Below are 10,994 nucleotides of genomic sequence, written 5' to 3' on the forward strand. Positions count from 1 at the left end.
CCAGGCTTCACTCACATGCCGCGTCAAGAAAATATCTGATTAAGTCTGTAAATCTGAAGTGTAGTTTGCATCATATTCCGCTGACACGTGTAGTTCCTCCATCCAGTATTAATGAAGCGAATGAAACAAGGTGTGACTGGCATTCATCTCAAGGCACAACTGACGCGGCGCCCACTTGATCCCGCGTCCCTAGTGACTAAGGTTGACACATCTTGGCCACATGATCCCTGTAAATTTACCAGTGACTCCGGTACCAGATGACCATTCAGTACCAGTGATCCTTGTGCCAAATATTCTACAGGAGTACCAGTAATAAGTCACCCCCTACAGCCCTAGTAGCTCATGACCCAAGTAGACTCACAAGCACCCCGTTACTGTGTGGCATGTTACTCGTATGTGTCTCATGTTCCCTCAGCCGTCATCACTTTGGTTTGATAACACTGTCCCTTGCCACTGTTATGAGGAGACGATCAGCAGGACACAGGAATTGCGACGGAGTGCAAATGGCAGACACTGGAGACAAGCGTGGCCCGTCCCTCGCCTTGTGACCGTGCTTGTACCAATAACTGCCAGCAATGAATGACATATGTGCCAAAGCTCCCGGCACCACACACAGCCAGCCCATCACACGCCTTCAGAATGTCCCTCCCCCACCTCCACACGCCTGTCTGAAAGCCGTCCCGGTGTCAGCTCCATCAAATCTTGTTTTGTAACTCCCCTCAAGCCTCCCCTTCCCTTCAGTCTCCCCAGGATCACCACACCAGCTGTTCCCTCGCCGTGTTTCTCAGAGTTGCTCATCACTCCCAGAAAAAGAGCTTAATTATGACGCTACTATGTAAAGCCACGAAACTGAAATCTGTGAAGAAAGATGGAGAAATGTTTCAGCATTACAGTGAAATCCCTGCACACACCACGCCCCGTGTGTGCACACACCGCACCGCTTAAAGGTAACATGGGGAGGAGGAAAAAAGGAGAAAATAGACGTGGAATAATACTTAAAAGAGGATAGAGGACAATAAAGAGGACAAGGCGAATAAAAGAAAGAAATATTGCGAATTACGTGCGAAGGGAAGCATGAGAGAGAGAGAAAGATAAACAGATGAAAGAGTAAAAATTTACCCACACTACCATATTTGATTCATATTTTGTCTTGACCTAATTGCTCATGGAATTTAATTAACTAATGTTTTGGGCATTGCTGAACATTGTTTTGAGTAATATGAACAAATTCCTCTGTATGACTTTCAGTTACATATTGGGAGAAAAAAAAAAAAGTTTCTTTCTGGTCAGCCTTTGGGACACAAACTGCTGTAATAAATTTTATTTCTTGAACATTGGTTTTACTTTGTTGAGGAAGGAGGGTTAGGTTAGGTTAGGTTAGTTAGGTTAGGTGATTGTTAGCAGTGCTTAAAACCCCTGCAGTTGTATAAAAAGAAGTTTGCTCTTGTGTACATGTATTTAATTATTGGTGCCGTTACAAAATTTACCCATATAGTCAATAAACATAACCAAGAACCAACTAAGCAATGGATTATAAATAGGAGTATGTACAGTACCTCTGGCAGTCAGGTCTGAGACAATGACCACTGCAGTGCTAGATAACATTATTGTGCTCTAATGCATTCATGATTTACACCAAGTTGATTTGGCTTTACATGTGAACTTCTAAGTGGATGATAATTGCAACATTCATATCCATGCAGGTGGGGGCCTCCAGATGAGACAACACACACTGCTGTGGAGTTGGTCATGCTGTGGATGTTGTCTCACACAACATTTGCAGGACTGCCATACCCTGAAAGTGATGGCACCACACTGCATAAGTAAACTAACAAAGGTCAAATTACATTTTGTAAATTAATGCTGTTTTTAAGTGCAGTACTGTAATGTAACAATAATTGTGCTACAGCATCATCTTCCATGGGGCTGGCAGCATCATGTCCAACACTCATCTTCATGAATGTTCATCTGCACATTTGCTCATCAACTCAGCAAAACCATGTGATAAACACAGACATGACTAGGTTGACTGCTAATTAAAAGAAAAATTTGTCAATAAAAACATCACTCAAAGAATACCAGCTTATTCTCTACCTGCAGTAATGACAGCTTTTTTTTTTTTTTTTTCTCCAGAAGTGTCAGGGCCTCTAGGACCACAGCCTTCCACCAGCAGTGGTGTTGGAGCCATCCAACCCTCTTCTGCTGGTGTCGCTGGGTCCACAGGGGCCTCTGGATTTGACAATGCTGTATCATCTGCAATGGATGAGAAGATCTTTGTTCAAATTATGCTCATTATAGATGACTACATGCAATGGTGAATAACATGTTAACATGTATTCAGTTGTGTCCTCCAGTACAATGAACACTGATTATACAACTCCTGCCAGTAAGTCTGTTGTTCTTGCTACTCTGACCTAATTTTTTATTTTATTTTTTTATTATATTTATTTATTTTTTTTTTGAGGAATACATCTCTGAGGCATATAAAGTGTTGATTCCATAAGTGCATCACACCACCAGCCTGGGTACAGTATAGCAGAAAGGTCCAAGGAGCAAATGAGGTAAAAGGACACAGCAAGATAGCGTGACATGTAACTTGAAATACCACTTACTTTGTAACTTGAGGTGTAGTCATGTTTGCTTCTAAACTGTATTTCAGATGGCCACTCTGACTTGGAAGTTCTCTCTCAAGCACAGGAAACCCAACAGCAGATTAGTCTGAGTATGGACGAGCTGGTGATGGTGCAGCTGGCTGTACAAAACATGTCCCAGGCACTTTGACAATCTGTTGAAGTGCAGAGGAACATTGTGCATTCATTGCAGCAGCTGGTAACACTTACTGAGCACTTCATTAATGCCAACACCACCCACCAATAATTTATAGCATTTTAATGTTTACCTTTCATAAGTTTACCTTTATTAAGTTAAGTTATAAGACTAAGTTATCAAATTAAGTTATATTAAGCAATATTTCTTTTCTGTAGAATTAAGTTGTAGCAATTCTATCATTAACCTCGAGCAGCATGTTAATGTTAGTGCAATATAATACCAAACTTCACTGTGATACCTACAATGCTTCTGTGTTACTTAAAATACAAAAGTAAGATTAGTGTTTTGTGGTGACCTGCTGGTGGACATTTCTGTAAATAAGTTTATTTACTTTTTTTTTTTTTTCAGGATGTGAACTATACTCATATATGTTATATTTTTCTTTTTCTTGCAAAGACTTTGGTAATTGGTAATTTTATTTTATTTTTAAATAAATCTACAGCACTTTTTTAATCTATTTGTGTTATTCATACCTAATACTAGCAAGCCACTTAAGTATTTGATGAATTTAAATGTTGCACTGATCTCTTTCATTTAGTATGCAGTGATACATGGAAAACCATTATTTCACTCATTACATGATTACTGACCTCACTTCCTTACTTCAGTGCTGGAAGAAGTTTTGTATGATTTCTTGCTACACAATTCTGCCTGAAGCACACTGACCCCTCTACAGCACAGCAGGGTTGGTATCAGCATGGGGCACTGTTTCATCCTCAAGAGGTGGTAGCTGTAAGCAGACTTTTGTGAGGGTCTGAGAGGTCTAGGGACTGGAACCTAACTGTTCCATTTGTTTAAAGTTATATTGTAGAGGAACAGTCATGTAGTTTGACATTTAGCATTCTGATGATCTAAAACTAGCCCAAACCATAATGACTTTCAGACATCTTTGTAGGAAAAAAAAAAAAAAAGAATGTTTATTTTTGTTAAATGATGGTACACTTCTGACAAATTTCATTACCCCAACAACAAGTGTAAGAACATTCATGACTGTACTCGGTTAAATCTAATGTCCATGATACAGATATATCCTGTCAACTACCAGAAAAATAGTGACAAGTACATATGTCATCAGGAACTTGATGCAGCAGTTGTGTAGGAGCAGGCAAGTATTAATTATTTTGACACACTTGATGGGTCTGTACTGCAAGCCACCTCCACAAGAGTGCAGGCACCTGTGAAAAGTGAGATTTCATACTACAAGAGGATTCATTACTTATAAAAGAGTATATCAAGTGTTCATTTATAACTAATGTCAAGGCTTATCACACTATGTTTTCTTATGCAATACCAGTAACCATGTGCAGTCACATGAAAATCAATAAAATACATGGTTGGGTAAACATGTGATGCAATAATGCTATATACCTGGCAATCTGGAGCAGTAGCTGAGGATCACTTCACTTGCATCACAAACAAGTTGGATGTTCAGAGGGAGTGATACCTTTTCCAGTTCAAGTAGAGGGCCTCATCCACACTTTGCTCCTTCATGGTAATGTGGCTGCCTGTGCACACAAAAGAAACTATTACATGATCATGTTACACAGTAGCTACATATATAGGAGGAGGCAGTAGACACCTGCCGAAACGATAATTACTCCCAGTGAGGTCTAAAGCACTGTTCAGGGGGTGCTGTGAACTTATCATTAAACCCAGCTGTGACCTCACTGAACGTTTCCCTTTGTGTCTCACAACACAAGGGGGTAGTCACAGCCTGCCCTCTAAAGACAACTCTCTTCCTCCACACAAAACTACAAGCACCTAATAACACACACACCCTTCACTCAAAAAATTTTAAAATCATGGCGACTCCTACACCAGCCTCGGAGTCCCCATCTGGGGAGGGGACCATAAATGTCCCCAGGTCGGACTGCCTTTCCGTCGACGACCCTAAGTGTCTTGACACCCCCCTCAACTTTTTCTTCATTAACTTCTGCAACATTCGCGGTCTAAGATCTAATTTTCAATCTGTAGAACACCACCTCTCCTCCTCTAAACCTCATCTTCTTTTCCTCACTGAAACTCAGGTGTCTGAGGCAACTGACAGTAGCCCCTTTTCTGTTCCCTCCTACTTTCTCTATCCTCATTTTCGATCCAAAGCTGGATGCTGCGTTTATGTGCGCAATGACTTAACCTGCTCTCGTGCCCACGCTCTTGAATCTTCCGAGTTTTCCACCATCTGGCTACGACTACAGAGTCATTCTCATACTAAATTTATCTGTGCTGTATACCTCTCTCCTAACTCCTCTGACTATAAGAAATTCTTTGACTACTTAACTTCCAAAGTGGAGCACATTCTGACCCTCTTCCCTTTTGCAGAGATCTCCATTCTTGGAGACTTCAATGTTCACCACCAGCTTTGGCTTTCCTCTCCCTTCACTGACCATCCTGGTGAACTAGCCTACAACTTTGCTATCCTCCATGACCTAGAGCAATTGGTGCAACACCCTACTCGTATTCCTGACCGTCTTGGAGATACGCCCAACATTCTTGACCTTTTCCTGACCTCTAATCCTTCTGCTTATGCTGTCACCCTTTCTTCTCCGTTGGGCTCCTCCGATCACAATCTCATATCTTTATTTTGTCCTATCACTCCAATCCCTCCTCAGGATCCCCCTAAGCGAAGGTGCCTCTGGCGTTTTGCCTCTGCTAGTTGGGGGGACCTGAGGCGGTATTTTGCTGATTTTCCTTGGAATGACTACTGCTTCCGTGTCAGAGACCCGTCTTTGTGTGCTGAGCGCATAACAGAGGTGATAGTGTCTGGCATGGAGGCGTACATTCCTCACTCTTTTTCTCGTCCTAAACCTTCTAAACCTTGGCTTAACACAGCTTGTTCTCGTGCTATACATGATAGAGAAGTGGCCCACAAAAGGTACTTAAGCCTTCCTTCACCAGAATCTCATGCACTTTATATTTCTGCCCGGAACCATGCCAAGTCTGTTCTCCAACTAGCCAAAAACTCCTTCATTAACAGAAAATGTCAAAACCTTTCAAGATCTAACTCCCCTCGTGATTTCTGGCATCTAGCCAAAAATATCTCCAATAACTTTGCTTCTTCTTCTTTCCCTCCTCTACTTCAACCAGATGGCACCACTGCTATCACATCTATTTCTAAAGCTGAACTCTTTGCTCAAACCTTTGCTAAAAACTCTACCTTGGACGATTCTGGGCTTGTTCCTCCCTCTCCTCCACCCTCTGACTACTTCATGCCTCGTATTAAAATTCTTCGTAATGATGTTTTCCATGCCCTCGCTGGCCAAAACCCTCAGAAGGCTTATGGACCTGATGGGGTCCCTCCTATTGTTCTCCGAAACTGTATGCCTCCGTGCTTGCACCTTGCCTAGTCAAACTCTTTCAGCTCTGTCTGTCAACATCTACCTTTCCTTCTTGCTGGAAGTTTGCCTACATTCAACCTGTTCCTAAAAAGGGTGACCACTCTAATCCCTCAAACTACCGTCCTATTGCTTTAATTTCCTGCTTATCTAAAGTTTTTGAATCTATCCTCAACAGGAAGATTCTTAAACATCTATCACTTCACAACCTTCTATCTGATCGCCAGTATGGGTTCCGTCAAGGCCGCTCTACTGGTGATCTTCTGGCTTTCCTTACTGAGTCTTGGTCATCCTCTTTTAGAGACTTTGGTGAAACTTTTGCTGTTGCCTTGGACATATCAAAAGCCTTTGATAGAGTCTGGCACAAAGCTTTGATTTCCAAACTACCCTCCTACGGTTTCTATCCTTCTCTCTGTAACTTCATCTCAAGTTTCCTTTCTGACCGTTCTATTGCTGCTGTGGTAGACGGTCACTGGTCTTCTCCTAAATCTATTAACAGTGGTGTTCCTCAGGGTTCTGTCCTGTCACCCACTCTCTTCTTATTATTCATTAATGATCTTCTAAACCAAACATCTTGTCCTATCCACTCCTATGCTGATGATACCACCCTGCACTTTTCCACGTCTTTTCATAGACGTCCAACCCTTCAGGAGGTAAACATATCATGCAGGGAAGCCACAGAACGCCTGACTTCTGATCTTTCTAAAATTTCTGATTGGGGCAGAGCAAACTTGGTATTGTTCAATGCCTCAAAAACTCAATTCCTCCATCTATCAACTCGACACAATCTTCCAGACAACTATCCCCTCTTCTTCAATGACACTCAACTGTCCCCCTCTTCTACACTGAACATCCTCGGTCTGTCCTTTACTTATAATCTGAACTGGAAACTTCACATCTCATCTCTAGCTAAAACAGCTTCTATGAAGTTGTGTTCTGAGACGTCTCCGCCAGTTTTTCTCACCCCCCCAGCTGCTAACTCTGTACAAGGGCCTTATCCGTCCATGTATGGAGTATGCTTCACATGTCTGGGGGGGTTCCACTCATACTGCTGTTCTAGACAGGGTGGAATCAAAAGCTTTTCGTCTCATCAACTCCTCTCCTCTAACTGACTGTCTTCAGCCTCTCTCTCACCGCCGCAATGTTGCATCTCTAGCTGTCTTCTACCGCTATTTTCATGCTAACTGCTCTTCTGATCTTGCTAACTGCATGCCTCCCCTCCTTCCGCGGCCTCGCTGCACAAGACTTTCTTCTTTCTCTCACTCCTATTCTGTCCACCTCTCTAACGCAAGAGTTAACCAGTATTCTCAATCATTCATCCCTTTCTCTGGTAAACTCTGGAACTCCTTGCCTGCTTCTGTATTTCCACCTTCCTATGACTTGAATTCCTTCAAGAGGGAGGTTTCGAGACACTTGTCCACCAATTTTTGACCACTGCTTTGACCCTTTTAGGGACTGGCATTTCAGTGGGCATTTTTTTTTATTAGATTTTTGTTGCCCTTGGCCAGTGTCCTTCCTACATAAAAAAAAAAAAAAAAAAAATTAATATATATATATATATATATATATATATATATATATATATATATATATATATATATATATATATATATATATATATATATATATATATATATATATATATATATATATATATATACATAAAATATGAAAACTTTTTAATGCTTAACAGGAACTTGAGGCTGTGAGATACCTTTCACTCAAAGGAAACACCGATGAAGTGATAGATTATAACAACAGCACTAAATTTAAAATAAAATACATTATTGTTAATCTTACCATCAATGGCCCCAATAACCGTTAGGAAATTTTTAATCCTGAAGAACTGGTGTGCAGTTCTCCTTTGATCAAGGTGTGTTGGAGGCATCTTGATTTCCTGCACTGACTTATCACTCAACACGGTGCACACACACACTTGAAGACCCTGCTGACACTTGCTTGCATAGGTCCTGAAAGCAGATTATAAGCCATTAGTTTTCATTTTATTTATTTATTTATTTTAAATAAGATATATGTTTCTGCTGTAAGAGAGAGAGAGAGAGAGAGAAAAAAAAAAAAAACAGCAGCAATGTAATGTGATCCTTGTAGCTGTAGTACAGTGTTGTTTCCATGAGTGCAGCCGTATTCACGCACACATTACATCTGTCAACTTTTTTTGCCAGCAGTATAATAAATCAAGTTATCCTCAAGACAGTGTTAGAAACATGTCAGAAATAAACCTACAAGTCTAGAAATATTTGTACACATGAATAATAATGTGGTGTGTGAGGAAGGGACAGCCCCAGGGGTACTTGACAGCAGGTTTGGTAAGGTTGGCATCATCCCTCATCCCTCCTTATCAATTGTGCACTCACATATTTTGACACTATTAACTAATCTTGGCATGTTCCTAACACTGGATTACAACTTTATAAACTGTGGCATGCAGCAGGTTGACTTTTATGCCTTTTATCCTTGAAAGTCAGCCACACTTAAGTATTATTCACCACACTGAACATCAGTTTATTCACCTACAAAAGTTATTTATGGGATATTATGCAATTTGTTTACACAAAAAGTAGTGGTAATTGTTTGGAGTCCTCTCTTGTCCTTATTACACGTCTATCCTCTTCCATTCTTTCACATATACAGTACCTCTTGATAAACCTGAAACATATATGTACCCCCATCCTTCAGGGGTTCCACAGGTTATGCTAACTTATATTAGTGTCCTTAAGGGTGGGTCTAGCCCCTGTGGTTATGTTGGATTAGGTAATGTTTCTTATAAAAGTGTACGGTGACTAACCTAATCTCTGGGGGGCCTTCGCCCATCCCTTGGACTCCCTGAAGGGCAGGGGCACTTCTTCCTCGCCTTAAAGTTACGTTTTATGTGTATCTAAAGGTATATGCGAAGAATGTAAGAGAATAGACCATTAATAAGGTCAGGGAAAGGGCTCCCTGATAACTTCCACAACAGCCAGCCCCTGTACTGAAGCATGCAACACCAGTATCATCTTACCAGCAGTGTCTCCAATGACGTTTTGGAAGGGCCCACTGGCAAACAGTCTCTGGGCCAGCAGAACCTGGGTGTGAGTTGGTAATGCCTGGCTATGCCTTGTCCTTCTCTCCAGCTGAGGCTGCATCTCCTCAAACAAGAGGTTTAGTAGGTCTGCCGCGGGAAGCGATATTTGATCATGAGCTCATTATCACTCAATGCCAAGGGGTCGTGGCGATCCTGAAAGCGCCTTTCTTGCCTCAAGGCACGAACGTGGTAGTATGTTAAGAAAATATCCAATATATGCACAAGAAACGACGAAAACAATACGTAATCACAGTACACACTTGTTAGTGGGTGGGGGAATGGGGAGTGCGCACGTGTGGGACAAATCAGCCTCTTCATTTGTTTTCAGTGTTCCATGCAAGATTTCACTTTATGCATCACAAAACCATGCTTCCTTGCTGGTAAAGCTTGTAAACAATTAAAAAAAGGTTATTTTGTGCACATAAATATTTATATAAGAGTTTTCAGGCGAGGTGGACCTACATCACCTCAGGAGGTTGTAACTTTACAACCTTGCTACTATGGCAACACCAACCTCTTATGCGTTCGTGGATACCATATGGCGGTCCGAGGTTGATAATGGGCGCTGATCGCAGTTTGTTAAAAGTAGCAACCGTTTCGTGGATCTGGCCCCTGGATGCTTAAGAGAGAGAGAGAGAGAGAGAGAGAGAGAGAGAGAGAGAGGGAGAGGGAGAAGGTGATGGGGAGAGTAAGAGGGGAAGGTGAGAATGTCAGTCAGGTGATGTTTAGGTAAATGGAAGGTGATAGGGAAAGATTACGGTGTTTGTGAAAAGAAAGATAAGAAAAAGTGAGAGAGAGAGAGAGAGAGAGAGAGAGAGAGAGAGAGAGAGAGAGAGAGAGAGAGAGAGAGAGAGAGAGAGAGAGAGATGACAGGTTATGTCAAGGAAATATGGAAGAGAAATGACGAAGAGTGAAGGAAATTTGAGCGACACACAGCAAATGTACGAGGGAAAATATAAAAGAAGAAATGAGGAAGAGAAAAAAATGAAGAACTATAAAAAAAAAAAAAACAGACGAGAAATAAGTGAGAAAGGAAAGAAGTGAGGGAAAGATGTAATATTAAGGCGAACACACACACACACACACACACACACACACATCAGACAAACCAACAAGAATTGAATGAACCGTCACCATCACCATCATCATCATCAGCACATTATCACAGCACAGCCATCACAGTCGCATCACCTTCAAATCACCACCTCCCCCTTTCTCCTCCTCCCTCTCCCTCCCCTCTGCTCTCCCCACCTTCAATTTTCGAGAGAGAGAGAGAGAGAGAGAGAGAGAGAGAGAGAGAGAGAGAGAGAGAGAGAGAGAGAGAGAGAGAGAGAGAGAGAGAGAGAGAGAGAGAGAGAGATCGTATCAGTATGTTTCCCCCAACCCCCCGACAAAATTACCCAGGTGAAGAAAAAATGGGAAACAAAAACAAGGGTCAGCTGGAGGAAAAGGGAGGAAAAGGGAGGAAAGGTAAGGGGAATAGGAGAAGGGAAGAAGGGAGTAGGAATGGTGAAAGAGGGAGGGGGTGACAGGAAAGGGCTCACATATTAGTTTCCTGCTGTCATGGTGATTCTCTCTCTCTCTCTCTCTCTCTCTCTCTCTCTCTCCTTGCAAACTTAATGGACTGTCATAGCATCATTAGCACTCAAAGGATTAACAGGTAAAATATATAAATTCTATCTTTCTTTTCTTCTCTCTCTATTAACCCAAACATTTTTTTTTTTGCAATAGTATCCAGAATTACCAAAGAA

General features: G+C 41.6%; 1 long non-coding RNA gene across 9 annotated transcripts in view; it reads right to left on the bottom strand.

Annotated features, from left to right (window-relative positions):
• The window catches only part of LOC135098632 (uncharacterized), a 13,586-nt gene extending 3,056 nt beyond the window's left edge, over positions 1-10,530 (bottom strand). Inside the window, exons 1-10 of one of the 9 annotated variants that reach the window (XR_010267217.1) lie at positions 9,758-10,529; positions 9,504-9,629; positions 9,181-9,330; positions 7,962-8,131; positions 4,198-4,334; positions 3,893-4,004; positions 3,420-3,559; positions 2,613-2,785; positions 2,095-2,253; positions 1,276-1,795 (exon numbers count right to left, since the gene is read on the bottom strand). This is a non-coding gene — a long non-coding RNA (uncharacterized LOC135098632). The other 8 variants (XR_010267212.1, XR_010267214.1, XR_010267218.1 and 5 more) reach the window with 8 other exon arrangements.
• Between the last annotated feature and the right edge of the window lie 464 nt (positions 10,531-10,994).

This window comes from Scylla paramamosain, unplaced genomic scaffold (genome assembly GCF_035594125.1).
Source record: "Scylla paramamosain isolate STU-SP2022 unplaced genomic scaffold, ASM3559412v1 Contig71, whole genome shotgun sequence".
Taxonomy (NCBI): domain Eukaryota; kingdom Metazoa; phylum Arthropoda; class Malacostraca; order Decapoda; family Portunidae; genus Scylla; species Scylla paramamosain.